General features: G+C 40.0%; 1 protein-coding gene across 5 annotated transcripts in view; it reads right to left on the bottom strand.

Annotated features, from left to right (window-relative positions):
* The window catches only part of ANKRD12 (ankyrin repeat domain 12), a 73,920-nt gene extending 54,119 nt beyond the window's left edge, over positions 1-19,801 (bottom strand). For 4 of the 5 annotated variants that reach the window (XM_081324435.1, XM_081324434.1, XM_081324433.1 and 1 more), the window contains exon 1: positions 19,609-19,801. The gene's annotated coding sequence lies outside the window, so the exon portion shown is untranslated. The remainder of the gene's footprint in view (positions 1-19,608) is intronic. The other variant, XM_081324436.1, reaches the window with a different exon arrangement.
* Between the last annotated feature and the right edge of the window lie 1,840 nt (positions 19,802-21,641).

The following is a 21,641-nucleotide window of genomic DNA, read 5'->3' on the forward strand; positions in this document are numbered from 1 at the left end:
ACTTTGCCTTAGTCAATACTTATAAAGTAAGCTGCAATTGCCATCTGACTTTCTGCATTCAGTTTCCATCCAGCATCACTAAAATGGAGGTAGTACTAGATCTTAATCCTGTTTAACTTTGGTATGTCTCAAATCTTCCTTACTTACCCTATCTGACAAATTTTAATGTAATCATGGTAAAGGCATTCCAGCTAGCAGTCTGAAAGCCTGCAAATGCAAGTAGATAAATAGGTACCACTTTGGTGGGGAGATAACAGCATTCCCTGAACCTTGGAGAATAATTATACTGGCCGCATGACCACAGAAATATCTTCAGACAATGTTGGCTCTCTCAGCTAAGAAATGGAGATAAGCATCGCCCTAGAGTTGTAAATGACTGGACAGGGGAAACCTTTACCTTTAAGGGAAAGGCATCGTCATAGGTCTAATCCACAAAGCAGCCAAAGCTTCATGAAGCAGCTCTCTCTTTGCTAGCTATAATATCCATGATAATGTTCTATTCTTCCAAGTTTATACTGCTGTTCACTTTGGTCATACCCTTTCATTCAAGCCAACATAATTTGACTTGCCCCTTTGTTAAAATATGACAAAATCCCATGATTATCTGCACAATAATAAAGTTATATGGGGTTCTTTTTTATTATTCCCGTCTTGCAGCAAGTTCATAATAATTGGTTCTTTTGATTAAGGAAAATGCAAATTCAAGGACAATCAAAGTAATTTAAGATTCATTTTGTTTTCCTTAAAATAAAGCAAATGACAGTAACCCATCTAGTTGTGAATCAAAACTCTATACAAAATCAGTTCCTGTCTTTCCACAATAAAGGTTCATTACAAATGGCATTACCATGGGAACCACACCCAACAGAAGAAAAATGAGATGGACCATTAGAAATAATATATCAGTTTACCTGCTATGCTTTTGACATATTAATACAGTTACATTTTAGTTTCTAATATGCATGCCTATATTTTTTGTTAATTATAAATAAAAATCTGTAACTTTTGAATTAAACAAATTGAGCAAATTATTCCCCATTTTATAGACAGCTGTTCTTCATTTAATGATATATAGCATACTAACTGGTTGATAACTCTATAAAATCTCTTATCCTGAAATCGGTTCATCAAAAAACAAACAGGAAAGAACAGATTTAGATCCCACTGGGACAAGTATAATCTGGTGCCTATTCTGTCCATCCAATGAAGAGTTGTCAATCATCATCATCATTATCCCCCAGTGAGGCACTATCTTGATTTGGTTGTGGGGCTTGTGTACTCTGAGGAAGATGAGAGCTATGCCAGAGGTTCAACCATACAGGATAGGTCTCATCAGAGGAGTCAGACAAAGAGTGTCTCTCCCATAAAAAATATGGTGAGACCTAAATTGCAGAATGCCATACTGGCTCGGATGTTGCCTGAGTTAACAAGGTCCGTGCTAGATGTTGGAGTTCCTGGATATCTGGTGAAAAATGGGTTACAGGACTCAGGACTGTTGGCTGAGCAACCAGGGCCAGCAGCTGCAGAACTACTGGAAGAAATGGTGTTTACCCGTCGCAAATACACAATGATTGAAACAAAGAAATAATGATCTGTTATTACAGATCAAGTCCAACAAGAAGAGGATATCTAAAACGAATGCACCAGTTCTGGAAAGAACAACATCCAGAATCAGAAATAACAGAATAGAGACTAGCAGATCAACGCCGATTTATAATATGAAATAAAATATTCACAGAAACAGAATTGGACGAACTGCAAAGGTTACCCAGGGCAAAGAAATCAAAGCCTTGCCAGAAGTAATTCAGAATGTAGAGGCAAGTCAGGGGAATTGGCAGTGAAGGAATCCAGCAGAGATATACAACTGTTCTCATTTGGAAACCAAGCATCTCTTCCTCAGGAAGAACAAAGCCCTCTAACTAAAGAAATAAAAGAATTGAAAGAAAGAATAACTGAGCATGTAGAACAGCACAAAAACAACAGAATAAGACTGCCTGCTTTGAAGCTTGTTCCAAAGAAACAGCTAGCACAAGCATTAAAAGATGCAAATACTGCAATATCAAGTATAAGCACCAATTCGCTGCAAGAAACAAACCAACTAATGTACAGCACAGCTGCAGTTATAACTGAATACCTGGGATGCAAAATCAACAAAGAAGAAAAACAAACAGTGCACCACAAAAATGGAAGGTTAGACTAGAAAATAAGATCAGCAAGTTAAGATCACATGCAAGCAAGCTAGAACAGATGAAAGAAAAGAAGCTGAAGAACAAGAAGACCAAAGAATACCTAATCAAGAAATACCACTTAGAAACAAGAAAGATCAAGGAAGCACTGGAAATAATAAAGCAGCAAATAACAGCTATAGCCAAGAAAATCAGTAGATATGAAGCTTGAATTGCAAATTATAGGCAGAACCTCCAATTTCAATCCAATAAGAAACGTTTCTACCAATCCATCAATGGAGAAACTGCAATGAATCAGTCAGTACCTGACAAGGAAGAAACAGTGCAGTTCTGGAAGCAGATATGGGATAACACAAAGAAACACAACTAGGATACAAATAAAACAGAAGCTGAAATAAAAGAACTAGTAATAACAACAAAAATGATAGAAAAAAGAGCAAGGAAGATAAAAAAATTGGTCAGCAGCAGGTGAAGATGAACTGCATGGGTTTAGGTTGAAACATCTAACTGTTATATACCCACTCATTGCCAAGCAGTTTAACAATATATTACAAGGAGGAGAAATTGAAAAGTGGCTAACAACTGGGAAAACCTACCTAATAATGAAAAATCCAGCAAAAGGGGCAACAACAGACAACTACAGGCCAATTACCTGCTTACCAACAACTTTCAAATTGCCAACTGGTGTGGTAGCTGATGCAATACAAAAGCATCTAGTTGAAAACAATCTCTTTCCACCCAAACAGAAAGGAAACCGCCCCAATGGCAGAGGAACAAAAGATCAACTCCTAATAGACAAAATGATCTTGGAAAACTGCAAGAAAAGGAAGACCAACCTGAATGTGGCATGGATTGACTATAAAAAGGCATTTGATTCTTTGCCACATGACTGGATAATCAAGTGCCTAGAAATAACAGGAGTCAGTAGAAACATCAGAAAATTTGTGCAAAGATCGATGGCACAATGGAAGACACAGTTGCAGGTCAATGGTGAAAGACTGGGAGAGGTTAATATCAAGAGAGGAATAGTTCAAGGAGATTCATTATCACCACTACTATTTGTTATTGCCAGGGCTTTTTTTGTCATAGAACGCTCAGAACGGAGTTCCGGCACCTTTTTTGGATGGAACCTTGTATGGTAGGCAAGGCGGGTTGTATGACATGTGTGAGTTCCGGCACCTTTTTCTTTTACAAAAAAAGCACTGGTTATTGCACTGTTTCCTCTGTCAACAATACTGAATAACTCAGGACATGGCTATCAAACATCAAAAACATCTGCCAGACTATCCCACCTCCTTTATATGGATGATCTGAAGCTGTATGGAAAAACATCTGAAATAGAATCGCTGCTGAACACTGTATATATATATAGCCAAGATATTGCAATGGAGTTTGGCTTGGACAAATGTGCCACACTTACTCTCAAACAAGAAAAAATAGTGAAAACGGAAGGAATAAAGATGCCCCACGAAAATAACATTAAGAGTCTGGATGAGGAAGATTACTACAAATACTTGGGTATCCTTCAAGCTGACAACATCAAGCACACTGAAGTAAAAAAAAAGATTAGAGGTGAATACATCAAGAGAGTGAAGAAGATCTAAAAGTCCAAACTCAATGGAGGAAATACCATGAAGGCAATCAACACCTGGGCAATTCCAGTCATTAGATACACAGCTGGAATAGTGGATTGGACTGAAGCAGAACTAAAAGCAATGGATAGAAAGACCAGAAAAATAACGATAATGAATCATGCCCTTCATCCATGCGGTGACATTGACAGACTCTACCTACCAAAGCAAATAGGTGGACGTGGAATACTGCAAGTACATCAGATTGTTGAAGAAGAAAAAATGGCTTTGGAAGGATATCTGAAGGACAATGATGAAGATGCACTGAAATTAGTATATCAGGAAGACTTACTGACTACTGGAGAGACCAAACTGGCCTACAAGAAAGACAAAATAAAGAACAGAATAGAGGCATGGGAAGACAAAGCACTACATGGCCAATACATTAAACAAATAGCTGGGAAAGCAGATAATAACAAGACCTGGTAATAGCTAAGAGCAGGAAAGTTGAAGAAAGAGAGCAAGGGACTAATTCTGGCTGCACATGACCAAGCCTTAAAGACAAATGCATACAAAGTCAAAATTGAGAAGACAGCAACAGACAGTAAGTGCCGCCTATGCAAAGAAGCTGAAGAAACAGTGGACCACCTGGTAAGCTGCTGCAAGGTCACGCAGACTGACTATAAGCAGCAGCATGACAAAGTAGCAACAATGGTGCATTGGAAGATCTGCAAGAAATATCATTTGCCTGTAAGCAAGAACTGGTGGGGTCATAAAATAGAGAAAGTCATAGAAAATGATAAAGTTAAACTGCTCTGGACTTCAGAATTCAAACAATCAAGCACCTGCAACATAACACCCCGGACTTAACAATTGTCGATAATAGTTATAGGTGCCCTGGGTGCAATCCCAGAACAACTGGAGCACCACTTGAACACCATTGGCATTGACAAATTCACCATTAGTCAATTGCAAAAGGCGACCTTACTAGGAACTGCTTCCATCCTGCGACGATATCAATAATACCATCAAACTTCCACATCTGCCTATCCCAGGTCCTTGGTAAGGACTCGATAGGTAGACAAAAGTGCCAAATCCAGTCTGAACATCTGACTGACTGTGTGATTAATAATAATAGTAGTAGTAGTAGTAATAATAATAATAATAATAATAATAATAATAATAATAATAACAACAACAACAACAACAACAACAATAATAATAATAATTTGGAAGGGACCCTGGAGGTCTTCTAATCCAACCCCCCTGCTCAGGCAGAAAACCCTATACCATTTCAGACAAATGGTTGTCCAGTCTCTTCTTAAAAACTTCCAGCGTTGGAGCATTCACAAGTTTTCTGGATGCTATTATGTATTTTATTCCCTTCCAATTAGGTTATAAGTTATGTTAGAATTCCAAAAGAAACTTTATTTATTTTATTTTATTTTAATTCCATTTATATCCCGCCCTTCTCCGAAGACTCAGGGCGGCTTACAAGCTTAGCAGTAGCCTTCATTCTATGTATATGCCTGCTTATTAGGGCTTTCATACACCCCCCAAGCGGCATTATTACAAAGTCAGCTTAATTGCCCCCAACAATCTGGGTCCTCATTTTACCTACCTCGGAAGGATGGAAGGCTGAGTCAAACTGCCTTGGTCTGTGTGATAGATGACTTAATACTAGGAAATGGTAGAGGATTTTATTTTTATTTTAGTTTTCAGTAATATTCATGGACTTTTCCACATTGTTCTGTGCCACAGTCCATCATATTTTGGATCATTTATTTAGAAGGTTATTTAGGATTACTTAAAATCCCTTCCTACACAGCTTGTTCTATCAATTAATCCTAAAGTGGCTTTGAAATCCCTAAATAAATACCTTAATTTGTAAGATTTTACAAATCAATGCTTAGAAATGCTAGGCTTAGAAAACAAAAATAAAAGCTAATATTTTTAAGTCCTTGGAGTAATTTATACAAACTACAATTACAGACTAGGCTTGATTGTGATGCACATCTGTTTTATACAAAAGTATTTCTTTTACAGCAGGGGTCCCCAACCCCCAGGTCATGGCCCACTAAGGGACCGTGGTCTGTTCAGAACCAGGCCACACGAGTGGTTGGCTGGCACAGATGTGTGCATAGCTCAACTTGTGCAAGTGGCAGGCTGGTATGCATGCAGCTCAACTTACATGAGTAACAGGCTGGTTTCCCTTTCCCCCCGCCGGGCCACCAAGCTGTAAAGAATAACTCCTTTTTAATACATCTCTCTACAAAAGTTATATATAATCTTAGACTTAATAATTATATGCAGTATTCCAAATATTTTAAAATTCAAAATATTATATTTTCCATCATGCAAAAAACCAGAGTAATATTTTCTATAGTTTGAAAATATTTGAAACCTTTACATTGCTTAATAAATTGCAAACAATTACGGTAAATCTGATAAAAGCAAATGAGGCCACTTCTATTTGTGCCATCCTAGCCATTAGCTTTTCATCATCTGTCATCTGGACAGATTTTTCCATCATAATTTATTAGTAGGGATGAACAATTTTTATGTTAATATATACATCTTCTACAAGAAAGTTATAAACTTCTATTTATAGAGTTTTACACTATGTTTGTAGCCCATTCCAAGCAAAATATATTCTTATTATCCTCACTGATATGTAGACAGTTATTGACAGACAAATATAAGCACCTAAACTAGTAAACTAAAGCAATGGGCAGAAATTAAGATATTTAAGTTTGACTGCAAATTCATGCATACTAGTGGTCCTCGACTTACAACCATTCATTTAATGGCTGTTTGAAGTTATAATGGCATTCAAAAAAGTGACTTATGACCAGTTTTCATAGTTCATAGGACGCTACAGCATCCCCATGGATACATGATCAAAATTGGCAATTGGCATGCAATTGTAGTCGTAAGTAAAGGACTATCTGTATAACTGTGGATATGTGTACTGCCAAAGGCATGATGCATATTCATTTTTGTTGATGTTCCTCTTTACAGGTACCGTATTTTCCGGCGTATAAAACGACTGGGCGTATAAGACGACCCCCAACTTTTGAGAAGATTTTCATGGGTTAAAAAGTTGTCTTATACGCCGGAAAATACGGTAATCCTTGACTAAACAATCACAACTGAACCCAACATTTCTGTTGCTAAGCAAGACAGCTATTAAGTTAATTGTGACTCATTTTATCACCTTTCTTGCCACAGATATTAAGTGAATCACTGCAGTTGTTAAGTTAGTAACACGGCTGTTAAATGAATCTGACTTCCCCATTGACTTTATCAGAAGGTAGCAAAAGTGATCACATGACTCCAGGACACTACAACCGTCATAAATATGAGTCAGTTGCCAAGCATCTGAATTTTGATCACATGACAGAGATACTGCAACAGTTGTAAGCGTGAAAAGCAGTAATAAATCACTTTTTTCAGTGCCATAGTAACTTTGAACATCATTAAATGAACTATTTAAAATGAAGGACTGCCTGTATAACTTTCTGTTCGCTGTCCTGAGTTTATGTTGAGTTTCAGAAATTACCTGTGATTATAAGAAACCGATACCTTATAAAAAAGCCAGCTACATGACTAAAATAGAGTCAAAACATGAACTTTCAGAGAAAGGGCAAATTCATTTTTTTTGGAATATCATATCTAGTTTATTGAAGGAATATAAATTTAAGCCCATTTTCAGTTGGGGAGGATTTTTACACAATTTTATTTGCTATTTCTTACCAGAGCCATCTACATAAGCAAATAATTTACCCATTAGGTTTTGAAAACCTCCCCTACCCATCGCCAGTGTTATCACTATCAGAAATCAAGTCTGTGAAACACAATAAGGCACCTAGACATTTTCTTCTCTTGGAGCTTTTTAGGTGAGCCCCACTGTTAGCTGAGCTGTTCTCCCATATAAATAATACAGGTTGCATCTTGTCTGGGTTCTCCATATATAAAAAAGCAGGCAAGGGTGATCCAAAATTGTAGACCTATACTCTTATTAGAATCATGGCTAAGATGAGTGCAAAATACTTTTTGAGTAAAACAAAAGACTTGGTGATGGGGGAAAAAAACCTCTTACTGGAAAAACAAACTGCAATTTAGATCAGAGTGCTCCACGATAGATAAATGTTTCGTTTTACACTATGTCATAACAAAATGAGTAATTAAAAACAAGAAACCGTTTACTTCCTTCATAGATCTCAAGTCTAGCTTTTAATTCCATAAATAGAAACATTCTTTGGAAGAAATTAGCTACATTAAAAATGGAACCCAGACTCATACCCCTGATTAAGACCCCTGATTAAGATTCAAACATGTACTTGAAAGTGTGTAGTGGTGTAAAACTCCATCCATCAGAAATACTTATTTGTCAACTTTTAGCTTAAGATATCTAAAATCCCTACTTGAAAGAACAGTCACCTGGGACCTGAACTAAAGATTGTCCTATTTCTTCTTGGGCTCTAACATATGCACTGTTAGAAGAACTGTTAAATTTATACACAAGGTAGTTTAGCTAAGAATCTATTCTACTAAACAGATTGGTGTATTGAGTAAAGGTGATGTATTTATCTGAACATTGATGTTTGTATTTAACACATATGTATTTTATTATTGAATTTTCTTTTACCTATTTCATCTTGGAAATATACCATGTATTTTACTTTTATTTTATTGATATGGTCATAAGACCAATCAATGAACCTATTAAACTTAAGTCTTGAGTGTCTAGTCATAAAAAATGAATAATTATTGTTTGGGAGTAAGTTATACCGAACTGTGTCCTTATTTTAAAAAACATAGTTCTAAATTGAACGTCGTACAGGTAGAACATATATTAAAATTATCAAATTTATGAGATACCAAAGGTGTGTAAGTATGCAGTATATATTCATGCAAGGAGAGGGGTTTTTTTTAAAAAAAAAGCTGGCTATTTTTATTTAAACATTCTTACAACTATCAGTGCCTTTTTCATTTTCCTAAGTGGGAGTTATTCTTTATATATATCACCATGGTATTATATTTAAAATGGCTTGAAAACATTTATGTTATAAAACATGTTTTACACATATTTTAAAATTAATTAGAATGCAAATTAAAATTATTTTTATTTTATTACTTGTTTAATTCAATGTTTGTAAACAGAAAAAAATAGTTCAGCCAATATTATTTTGGAAGCCTCACACAATTACCATTACACTGGAAAATGCCAGAACATTTTGCAACAGATTGCTCACACAACAAATATGGAGAGCAACATAAGTGTTGTATCTTTGAACATTAAACAAGGGAAAACATACTGGAGAAAAATTACTTTTGTTGGTTGTTTAATAAACACATAACTATAGTTATCTGATTTCTACCACAAAATCCAAAGCGAGGACAAGTATTATATAGAGGGTCCTGCAGTTTTTAAAAGTTAGTTACTGCTAGTCTTCAATAACATCTTATTATTGCATTTAATTATGCTTTGCAAAGCTTTTTGTTTCATTCACACACAAAAAAATTAAACAGCTCCAACATTTGGAAATTCCTTTTTTAAAATCTGCATTTGCAGACATATTGCAAGTTGAAAAAATATGGGAGTTAGCATCACCACTATTGATAACACATTCCAGAATTCAATATACTCAGATGCAAACATTTCAAGTAATTAAAAACATACTGATTGAAAATGTCTCCAAAAAATTTAAAACACTGTATCTCACATCAAAATTCAGCAGTTTCATTAGAATCAGCAATGAAATTGTAGCAAATTTATATTCCACATATATTTGGAATTCAAATAAATATATGAAAGCATACATATTTTAAAACAAATATTTCAGTTTATCTCAGTGAGAGGGACTAACTTCCAGTATATTTTTCTATCTAAAAACAAAACCACTGTCTTTGAGGAAAAATGACATTTAAATAGTACATACAGCAGAATATTTTGAATTCAAAATATTTCGAGCTCAAAAGAGTTGTTGCTTCAACTGTCATTTGAAATGGGTTGTTCAATCTTACTGACACTGTTCTGATGTTGTTCCAAGGTTCTCAAAATGTTTTTGCACCTCCCTCTAAATATTCTAAAATGTCAAAATGGTTGTAATGTGATGTTTTGGGTTTTTTTGCTTTTGCTTAGCTTAATTTGTGGACATCCCCATTAGCCAGAAAGTTCCATGGGAACCAGGTTATTATTATTTGATCAACAGATCATAGTTAAAAGGTTAAACACTTGAACTCCTGAAAAAAAGCAAGATATAACAAATATATGTGATTTTGGCTATTGGTATAGTTCACAGGACTGCAACCTGCGGCTCCGGAGCCGCATGCGGCTCTTTCAGCCATTTCCTGCGGCTCCCAGTCCTCTGCCATGTGCAGTCCAAAAAAAAAAAGTGGGACTAAAAAAGTTCAACCAATCAATTCAAATATGCAGGGTAGGTGCATATCTCACCTTGGCTCCACTCTTCAGTCAAACCCTGTTCTGTGCATGCGCGCATGTGCATACATTTTTTGCGGCTCCCAGTTTTTCCTTTTGTGAGGGAACCGGTTCCGAGTGGCTCTTTCACTGTTTCAGGTTGCTGACCCCTGGTATAGTTCAAAGATTTGAATAGTATGAATTTTGTGTCACCTGCTCTCTTTCTTGCTGAGATCTCAGAAAAGACTAAACTTTGTTCAAAGCTATACAGTACACTTTCAATTTAATCAAGATGAGATAAACTTAATACATTCAGCAATCTAATTATATTTAAATTAATTTCAAAAACATTTTTGTTCATTCTGCTTAGTATCTACATTCTCTGATAAGTCAATGGTTAATGTAGTTCTATGCTAAGTTCAGAGAAGAGAAGAATGCAATACAGGTAGTCCTCAAATTACAAATAAAATGGAGCCCAAAATTTATTAAGTTAATTTTACAACTCTTTTTGCCACAGTTGTTAAAGTGAATCATTGCATTTATCAAGTTAATAATATGGTTAAGTAAATCCAGATTCCCCAATGATGTTGCTTGTCAGAGGGTCGCAAAAGCTGATCATGTGATCCCAGGACACTACAATCATCATAAATATGAACCAGTTGCCAAGCATCTGAATTTTGATCATGTGATCATGGGGATGCTGTAACAGTCATAAGTGTAAAAAACAGACTTAAGTCAGTTTTTTTTCAGTGCTGTTGTAACTTTGAATGGTCACTAAATGAACTGTTGTAAGTCAAGGACTACATGTACTATACTGTATAGATAACTATACTCTTCCAGTACAGTCATCTATATAAAATACTTTATCATTTCTGGCTGCTTAATATTTTAAAAAAAGGTTGCATGACTTAACTACATCATATAGGTATTTAGAACATTTGACCTCAACATGCATGGTTATTTTATGCAAGTAAACTACATTACCTGTTTTTAATCAGTGGAAAGATCCGAAAGCTTGGGCGACTGGTGGTACTCGGATGTCGCCATATCCTAAAAGTGGTACAATGGGTGAAAAGGTTGAAAAGCCTGTTCTAGAGCCTAGATAGGTATTTTATGTCTGATCTTTGAAAGGAGGTTATTAGAAAAGAAGGGAAAATTGAATTACTACCCTTTTGGGGGAAAAATTTACAGTGGCACCAGAATAGCTAGATCAGGGCTTTTCAACCTTTTCACCCATTGTACCACTTTTAGGATCTGGCAACATCCGAGTACCACCAGTCACCTAGCAAGGTGTCAAAAACTTGACCAAAAAAAAAAGGAAAAAAGTGATGAAGTACAGGTAGTCCTCAACAGTTCACTTAGTGACTGTTTGAAGTTACAATGGCACTGAAAAAAGTGCCCCCCCAAGCCACAGCCGAGCAAGACACCTGCCTGCCCGCCCGGCAGCGCTCTTCCTCCTATCCAAGGTTTTCATTGTTGTGAGCATTTCTGTTGAGGATTGGCAGGTGGGGTGGGGTGGGGTGGCATTTGGTTTTTATTCCCCCCCCTGGGTGGTTACAGCAGGTTTTGGTCACTTCACATGACCCTGGGACACTGTGACCATCATAAATATGAAATCAGTTGTCAAGCATCTGAATGTAAATCACAAGACCCTGGAGATGCTGCAACATTCCAGCTGGAGCCTGGCGCTTTCGCTGAGCCCTGCAGCTCCAGCCATCTCTTGCACAGGCTTGTGCGGTGCTGCCACGGGTTCAGGTCATTCCCCTCCCCCGCTACCACTTCTCTAGGATGGTCGCGTACCACCTGCCAGGTGCCAATGTACCACAGGTGGTACCCGTACCACTAGTTGAAAAGCCCTGAGCTAGATGAATTAATGAATCAATGAATCAGTAAATTAATTCTAGGGAGGATGAAATGATATGGTGAGGACTTGAAATAGTATGTTGAAAGGTAGATGATTAGAGAAAAACATCTGCCTGACTCTGAAAAAAAAAATATACTCACTGGGATTTTAACTCATAGAAGAGTGGCCTTCCCTGAAGGAAAGAAGAAGGGCCACATTTTGAAGAAAAAAATAACTTTTACAGGAACAGAAAGCTTAATTATAAGTGATCCTTCTTTTGGATACACACTGTGGAGATAGCATGCAAATTGGGGTTCTAATACCACAACATCATAGTGATATGGAAAGGTCTATGTTTAATATGATCATATTTGGACTTCACTTAACTAAGATCAGATAAATTTTTTATTTTTTTATTTTTTTTATTTTTTATTACATTTATATCCCGCCCTTCTCCGAAGACTCAGGGCGGCTTACAAGCTTAGCAGTAGCCTTCATTCTATGTATATGCCTGCTTGTTAGGGCTTTCACACACCCCCAAGCGGCATTATTACAAAGTCAGCTTAATTGCCCCCAACAATCTGGGTCCTCATTTTACCTACCTTGGAAGGATGGAAGGCTGAGTCAACCTTGAGCCTGGTGGGATGCGAACCTGCACTAATTGCAGGCAGCTGGTGCTACTTAAGGAGGCATTAGCCCACTGCTCCAAGGCTACTAAATTTAAGATGTTAATGGTACAAACATTGTAAAAATCAATTAAAAATATTTACCTATTTTGCAAATCATTTTGTCTACTATCTTTTGTATGTTGACTGCAGTAGTCCTACAGAAATTTAGAAATTTAGAAAATATTATAATGAATTTGTAGTGCATGTGATTTAGAAGAGCAGAAATTCCATTCTACACTTCTGGTTTTAAGCATTCTTTTTAGTTGAAAACAGTATATTTTAATCAATATGCCAATTATGATTTTTATTATGGTTTGTCACAGTCATCCAGATGTTTAGACTGGATTTGGCATTTTTATCCACCTATTGACTCCTTCCCAAGGACATGAAATAGTCTATATTTGATTTGTATAGTTCAGTGATGGCGAACCTTTTAGAGACCGAGTGCCCAAACTACAACCCCAAACCCACTTTTGTATCATCAGATGCCGGGTGGGCGTGGCCCATTGGGTGGGCATGGCTGAGGTGGTCACAGCAGACTGGGTGGGCGTGGCTGGGTTGGGCATGGCCACCTCGATGTTGCTCGCAAGGAGGGATGCCTGTGGGGTATACCGGTTTCTTACCACCACCCAGCTTGTTCCATGGCCTCATGGCAGCGGCACTGGGCAGGAGGCGGCAAATGGCTGGTTTTGGCGCGATGTGGCTGTTTGCCTCCAGCTACGGCCATTTGCCGCCTCACATGTCGCACCCAATGCCGCTCCAATGAGGCCAGGAAAAAAGCTGGGCGGAGGTAAGGAACCGGTATACTGGTTTCTTACTGCCATCCGGCTTGTTCCGCGGTCTTATGGCAGCATTGGGCAGGAGGCGGCAAACGGCTGGTTTCGGCACGACATGGCTGTCTACCTCCGGCTGCAGCCATTTGCCGCCTTGCGCGTCGCACCCAATGCCGCTGAATAAGTCGGGCAGAGGTAAGGAACTGGTATACCGGTTTCTTACCGCTGCCTGGCTTGTTCCGCGGCCTCATGGCAGCGGCATTGTGCAGGTGGCGGCAAACGGCTGGTTTTGGCATGGTGCAGCAGTTTGCCACCTTGCGTATTGCGCCCAATGCTGCTGCAATGCAGCTTGGCCAAAAGCGGCCATGGAACAAGTGTGGCAGGTTTCCCCCTCACCAACCCATTCAACTACAGCTTTGGTGGCTCTGTAGGCAAAGCTGCAAAGTTCTCTTCTGTGACAGAGAAGAGAACTTCTCAGCTCTGCCTACAGAGCCACCAAAGCAGCAGGTGGAGTGCCAGAGGCTTGGGGAGGGAGGACGCTGAAATGGGCGCTCAGGCTATTGGCAAAAGCAACGCGATCTTTCAAGAGAAGTTAGGATTGATTGACCTTTTTCCCCCCCAAAAAACTTCCATTGTTTCCTTGCACACGGCAGTAGTGGCAGATTGCGAAGGAGCAATGGCATGGGGCCAGAAGTCAGGTAAGGAAAGAAAAGCAATTTTGGGGAGGGGAGCGAGGATTTCTTTCCTTAATTGCCCCACTTGTTCCAAGGCTGCTTTCCACTCAGACGTGTTGCTCTTGCAAATGGCCCGACCACCCACTTCAGCGCCCTCCCTCCCCGAGCCTCCGGCGCTCCACCTGCTGCTTTGGTCAGCCTGCCGGCCCCCACCTCAACACCCTGCCCACTGCCACCCAGCATGGCCTCCCCGGGGCTGCAGGGGCTGGCCTGGCATGGGAAGGGCACGCGCCCCACCTTCCCACCACCATGCAGGGTAAGGTTGCCACCCCCTGCCCAGATGAACTTGCCTCAAATGTTATTTTTTAGTAACCTGCCTTTCAGCTGCATTCCGTTTCTCTGTTTGCTTCTCAGCCTTCACCGCTTGTTTGTGGGATTATCAGTAAAAAAAAAAAGTTCCATCACTTTCTAACTTCTTGAGAGCTCACGAGAAGTTAGAAAGTCTGATGGAACTTTTTTTTTAACCGATACTCCCAGAAACCCATGGCGAAGACTGAGAAATGGAGAAACGGAATGCAGCTGAAAGGCAGGTTACTAAAAAAGAACACTTGGGGAAGGCAGGGGCGGGTGCAGCAACCTTACCCTGGGCAGGTATTGCTGCAGGTTGCTCATGGATGGGACTGAAGGCCTAGGACTGGGGAAATGGCGCGTGTGCCCACAGAGAGGGTTCAGTGTGCCACCTGTGGCACGCGTGCCATGGATCTGCCACCACAGGTATAGTCAATTCTCCTTATTTCTGGATTCTGTATTTGCAGATTTGCTTACTAACTAAAATGTATTTGTAAGCAAAAAGTCAATACTTATGGTGCTTTCACAATCATTCACAGACTTGCAGAAATTGTGTCCATGAATCAAAATATATAACTATGGGAAGAGAAGAAAACAAATCTGAAGCTTATTTAAAACAAATAGCCTGTAAATGGAGTTTATCTTTCATCCTGGCAACAATTTTAAATTGGTTAATACAATAATCTCAATATCTTATTAGATTCATTTTGTATGCTACATTTCTACATCACTCAGTAGAGATAAAAACCAAGAATAGTAATAAAGAATAACAATACTACAAATTGAAATAAAATGATTGATCCAAGAAACATAATAAGGTATGTGTTAAACTTTTCCAGGTTTTTTTCAGGTTCCATAAACAAAGCACCTGCCCTAAAAATGCCCTTTCTGTGATTATCTGCCTCACTTAATTTGGCAAAGGTACTTGGAGATAAGCCTTATTCACAGATCACTAGAATCCAAATAGCTAAATATTAGGAAAAAGATGTTCCTAAGTTACTAAGCCATTTAGAGTTTGTAAATGTACTTTGAACTGGGTTTGGAAATGGACTATAGACAGACTGCAAAGAAACAACATAATATATTTTGCACCTGTTAAGTCCAGTTGGCATAGATGCTGATTTGAATGAACTGTAGTTTCTGCACTATTTCCAAAGACACAGACAAATCATTGTAACTGTCCATAGGAAGTTACGAGAACATGAATAATTTTTACAAAATAAGCCAGTCACAAGCTATAAGAGAAGAGCAACTAAGATGATTAAAGGCCTGAAGACTAAACCATACGAAGAACGACTGCACGACTTGGGTTTGGCTAGTCTAAAGAAAAGAAGAAATAGGGGAGACATGATAGCAGTATTCCAGTATTTGAGGGGCTGCCACAAAGAAGAGGGGTCATGTTATTCACCAAAGCTCCAGAGGGCAGGACAAGAAACAATGGTTGGAAACTGAGCAAAGAGAGATTCAACCTGGAAATAAGGAGAAACTTCCTGACAGCGAGGACAATTAACCAGTGGAACAGCTTGCCTCCAGAAATCATGGGTGCTCCATCACTAGAGATTTTTAAGAAGAGGCTAAAGTCTAGACCAGGGGTCAGCAACCTGAAACAGTGAAAGAGCCACTTGGAACCGGTTCCCTCACAAAAGGAAAAACTGGGAGCCGCAAAAAATGTGTGCACATGTGTGTACATGCGCGCATGCGCAGAACAGGGTTTGACTGAAGACTGGAGCCAAGGTGAGATGTGCACCTACCCTGCATATTTGAACTGATTGGTTGAACTTTTTTAGTCCCACTTTTTTGTTTTTTGGACTGCACATGGCAGAGGACTGGGAGCCGTAGGAGACGGCTGAAAGAGCCGCATGCGGCTCCGGAGCCGCGGGTTGCAGACCTGTGGTCTAGACAATCACTTGTCTGAGACGGTATATAGGTCCTCCTGCTTGAGCAGGGGGCTGGACTAGACCTCCAAGGTTCAGTTCTGTCCTATCCTATCCTATCCTATCCTATCCTATCCTATCCTATCCTATCCTATCCTATCCTATCATTTTAATAAATAGCAGTCAAAGCCCCTGAGACTTTGAGTCTCTAATGCATCCAAGAATTCTTCCATACCATCTACCTGATCTTTTACTTTTCCTGTACGTGTAGAATACTTTCTAGAACACATATGAACAGTATTCAGAACAAATAAGAATGAATATTCTTAACCACAAACACAATTATCAGAAATACTGAATCATTATTCCAGCACATATTTAAGTTGTGATACAGTAGTCCATGTTACTGATTTTGAACAGCAGAATGAGGGATCATTCATCTCAGGGGCGGGCAGGTAGGTGGGTGGGTGGGTTGATTTACACAGCTGCTAAAACCTTCTTGGCCTACTTACAACTATTAAACATTCATCTCTATATGAATATTAGTCTCAAGCTGAAATTACCAAATTTCCCCCAAATACATTTATGTATGGCTAAATAACAATTTCAAATAGAAATATAATGCAATAATCCAACACATTTATGATTGGAACTTTGGCTAATAATCTTGAAAAAAGCTCAACTAAGGAAACAGCAGGTTAAGTGCAAGTTTTATCTGTCATCAACCCTGGGCTATCTTTTCTGGTCAAATCTGGCAGAGTTACCATGGCATTTATAATCTTGTTTTCTTCTGCCAGATGAAATATTGCCAACATTGTATCATATTTTCACATCATGCCATGTGGCACACAATTACCAGTATGTATCATATACAAAGAATTACAAAATCTCCTTGTACCCTATTCCACAGCTAACCTAATTTTTATGTGTGATTTACTCTAATATACAGGCCAAGATGATTAGTAAGGAAAAGGATGAGAAACAAAAAAAAATCCAGAATGTTTGTGAGCAAAAGGAAGGGAAACTTTTCATTTAGGACAACAGATAAACAAGTGGTTCTTATATTGAGATGTATGTATTTCAGGGGAAATGACTTTCCCCTATTCTCACTATAGAAAGAAACAGCAACTTTCACTCTGGAATTTCAGGAACCAGATAAAGGACCACCTCAAAGACCAGTTAAAAACCATTACATATCTGTGACATCTGCAATTATTTTCAGGCAGTATGATCCAAAAGTAAAGGCTTGTGTGAGGCACAGAAGCAAATGAGAGCTAATCAAATCTTCTACAACAGCACTTCCTGTCTTGCAGGTATATTTATTAATCACATAATTTATTACTATATAATTTCAGTATAATTGCATTAAATATTCACTGTGGCAAGCTTGGACAGCGTTTTGTCTAAAAGCACATAGAAATAGCTAATGCCAGTACTCTAGCAACATTCACCAAATGTCACCATGGTTCTCAATATGCGATTTTTCTCATTCTAAAAACTCTGGCCATTTTTAGCCAAAGAGTGCACTTCTTTTTTTAAAAAAAATTCCATTTATATCCCGCCCTTCTCCGAAGACTCAGGGCGGCTTACAAGCTTAGCAGTAGCCTTCATTCTATGTATATGCCTGCTTATTAGGGCTTTCACACACACACACCCCCCCAAGCGGCATTATTACAAAGTCAGCTTAATTGCCCCCAACAATCTGGGTCCTTTTATTTTTATTTTTTATTTTCAAGCCGTTTCACTTTTAAAAGTGAAATACGAATTTTTAGAACTGGCAAAAGCCAAGCAAGAAACAGAAAGCTACTTAAAAGCAAAAGACTTTTGATAGAAATATTTTATTCAGTCTTTAAGACCCAGCCGAGAGAGACACACGTCTTGCACCAATCTAGGCTAACCGGCTTGCCTGGACTTAAGGCGCAGTTTTTAAATGATCTTTTTACTCCTAGCACGCACCATCCATCAGAATGATGCTGGCAATAACTATTTCCGTAAGCTCTAAAACAGGGGTCTTCAAACTTGGCCCTTTTATGACTTGTGGACTTCAACTCCCAGAATTCCTCAGCCAGCAAAGCTGGCTGAGGAATTCTGGGAATTGAAGTCCACAAGTCATAAAAGGGCCAAGTTTGAAGACCCCTGCTCTAAAACACCGTTTATGCTCTCTCCCCCCCCCCCGCCAAGCAGCCTGTAGAAATCTACGCAAACACTCACGGGCGGGGGCGCGCGCGCGCGCCCGCTAACCACCGCCTCTTCCTTTTAAAAAAGGGCTGACAATGCTGCAGACCAGAAAACTCGGGAGTTAAGCAGCGCTGGGCTTGCTCTGAATTTACCCTACTTTGGCCCATAAAAAAAAAAACAGAAGCCTTAGTAATACGACGGGGGAAACACGGAGAGAACGCGTTATCAGGGACCAGCCCACAAGCGCGGAGAAGAAGAAGTGACAGCGGCGGCAGCCATGGCTCCAGCTGCAGCCGCGCCAAAGGTGACAGGCTGGGAAGAGAGAGGGCGAGCAAGCAGGGATTGCTTGCCTCCCGAGCGCCAGTTCCAGAGAAGGCAGCCTTTTCCGTGGAGGCTGAGAAGAAGGCGTGTCGGGGAGAGCCGAGAAGGATTCGTGCCCGTTTCTAGGAAAGCAAACCGGCTCCAGTACCCTCCATTACGAGGAAAGGCAATGCGAGAAAGGGGGTGGGAAAGCAGGAGGAGGGTTCTCTCTTCCTCTCAAACGCGCCGGGGGAGCAAAACGACTCCCGCTCAGCCACACGACACCCGGGGCCCCAAGAGGGACGATTCGCGGGGTGCAACACAGTCAACTGTGCACTGACTCGGGTCTACACACGTACACGCGCGCGTGTGTGCGCACACACGGAGGCACGAATACACACACACACACACACACACACACACCCGACGTCCGTCCGTCCATCCATCCATCTATATAGACGGGTTGGGGCTGTGAGGGGCGGACGTACACGCTCGCCTCTGCCACAGAAAAAAACAGCCACATTTGCAGAAAAGAGCGAGTTTGACAGACACATATCTATATATGGCAGAAGGAAGCGAAAAAAAAGAAAATCTCGGAGCAGCGTTAAACCCTTCCCGCGGCTGTTTTTATTCCCGCCACCTCTCCCCCCTCACCTCAGGGCGATATTAACACGGGGTGTCATCCACCTAATTGCCGCCGCCGCCGCCTTCATTCCCCCTCCCCGGACCCGAATCTGCGGTAGCGACACTGGCAGTTTCCTCTCTTTACCTTTCCTCAGCGGAAGAGAGAAGACTCCTGACAAGGCGGGCTGTCCTTTCCGAGAGAGCCAGGCTGCTCAGCCACCCGCTGCCTGTGAGCGGCGCCCCGAGTTCCAACCCCGTTCCAACAGCTACGGTATAATAGTCGGGTTTGGACGACACCCCTTCCCCTCAGTTCAGTCGCTCCCCTTTCCCTCGCCTCTCCCCCCCTCCCCTCAAGCCCGTCAGTATGTCGGTTTGTCACTCGCCTCTCGGATTGGTGGAAACGCCATTCACGTGACGGGAGTCGGGCGAGAGGAACGGGGTAGACACGCGGTACGGTCGTGAGCATTAGCGAGGCGAAGGGAGGTGAGGAGAGTTCGGGGCAAAGGCCAACGTCATAATTGCCCGTTCTTAGCGTTTCTAGGGGTTCCGCGGCAGTGGTTTCACTCGGTTCTTAACATTAACCACCGACCAGAAGGAGGAAAAAAAAAAGAATAACGGGCACGGTTATGAATAGAGGGCGGAGAAAGTGAGTGTCAGTGCGCAAGCGTCGAGATCATCTTGTCTTCTTGGGTGGTGCGGCTAGCTAGAACTTTCTCGAAATACCGGCGGCGGGGGCTGGGGTGGTTTTGTAAAGACGCGTAGAGGGGAGAGAAGAACCTACGGACTTGGCTCGCCCAGGTGACTCGAACAGGTACCGGAGCGCCTTACGTTTAGGAGTCAAGTCATTCAGGAAACTCCCTTCCCGAGGGAAGGGCTTTTCGGGGACGGTGGCGCAGTGAATTTTTAATAAACACTGAGCACGCATGCGTGGCTGGGTTTGAGGAGCTCTGCTGCATCCTAATAAAACAGCCGTCCGGGAGCAGGTGTTGAACCGCATTCGGCTTCTTTTTTTTTCTTTCTTTGTACTTGTTGCAGACCTCCTCCCGCCCCCCCCGTTTGTTTTTTCGGGGCACGGATGAGTGAAATCCACGAATGGCGTTCAGTGCACTATTGACATGTCATTGTAGGCCGGCTTCCATGTCATCCTTTTGCTCGACCTGAGTAATATAAGCGTCGCGAACAACCGGTTTGTGTTGGAAGCTTTTGAGTGGATTGGCAACGTTGCAAGTTCGAAAGGCTGCTCGGAACATTCTTCGAGTGGTTTAATCGCGAACTGTACCAGTCTCTGCTTGAATGTAGAAAAATGGGCTTTTAGATTAAGATTTAAATCAAAATACTGTATGTTGGTAAGTTATCAAGTAGCATATTATTAAAATTTAGCCTTAGTTAAAAATGACTGGTGGATACTCAGCGATGGCCCTAGGTTACAACAACTGTAAACGAAGATTTATGAAATTATCTTTACTGTTAAATTAAGAGCCTTTTGCCTATTTAGGATGAATCTATAGTAAACATATTTTCCTTTTTTGGACCATAAAGTTTTATATTTAGAATGTGGAAAAGGTGATGTATACAGCACTATTTGTATACAAATAGATCTATAGGCAATAGATCTGTAAGATAGTTGTTTCAGTATTCATGAACACTCATAGCAGATAGTTAGGAACCTCTGCTTTGAATTTAATAATAATAATAATAATAATAATAATAATAATAATAATAATAATAATAATAATAATAATAATAATAATATAATTTTAATAATTTTAATAATTTTATTTGTATACCGCCCTTCTCCTGAAGGACTCAGGGCAGTGAACAGGGCAAACATATAAAAGTACAAAGATACAAAAGTTAAAAAAGAATTAAACATAGCAAATTTTTAGCTGTAACAGAGTAAGACATTATTTATGGAATGGTCATAGCATTAACTGTATTGACAATAATTGGCTAATCTTATTTGTAGTATTAACTGAGGCTCCTTAAATTACATGAAATAGTTTTAGCTATTTACAACTTCAGGACTGAATGAACAGAGCATAAAGGATTACAGCATAGTGACTTTTATAGATAATATCCCCATCCCCGTGCTATTAATACTAATTTCCCAAGAAAATATTAATAATTTTTATTTGGCCTTTATAGTGAGATACAAAAAAAACAAGTGAAAAAGTAATC

The sequence above is a fragment of the Vipera berus genome (assembly GCF_964194415.1).
Source record: "Vipera berus genome assembly, chromosome: 3".
In the NCBI taxonomy this organism is placed as follows: Eukaryota; Metazoa; Chordata; class Lepidosauria; order Squamata; family Viperidae; genus Vipera; species Vipera berus.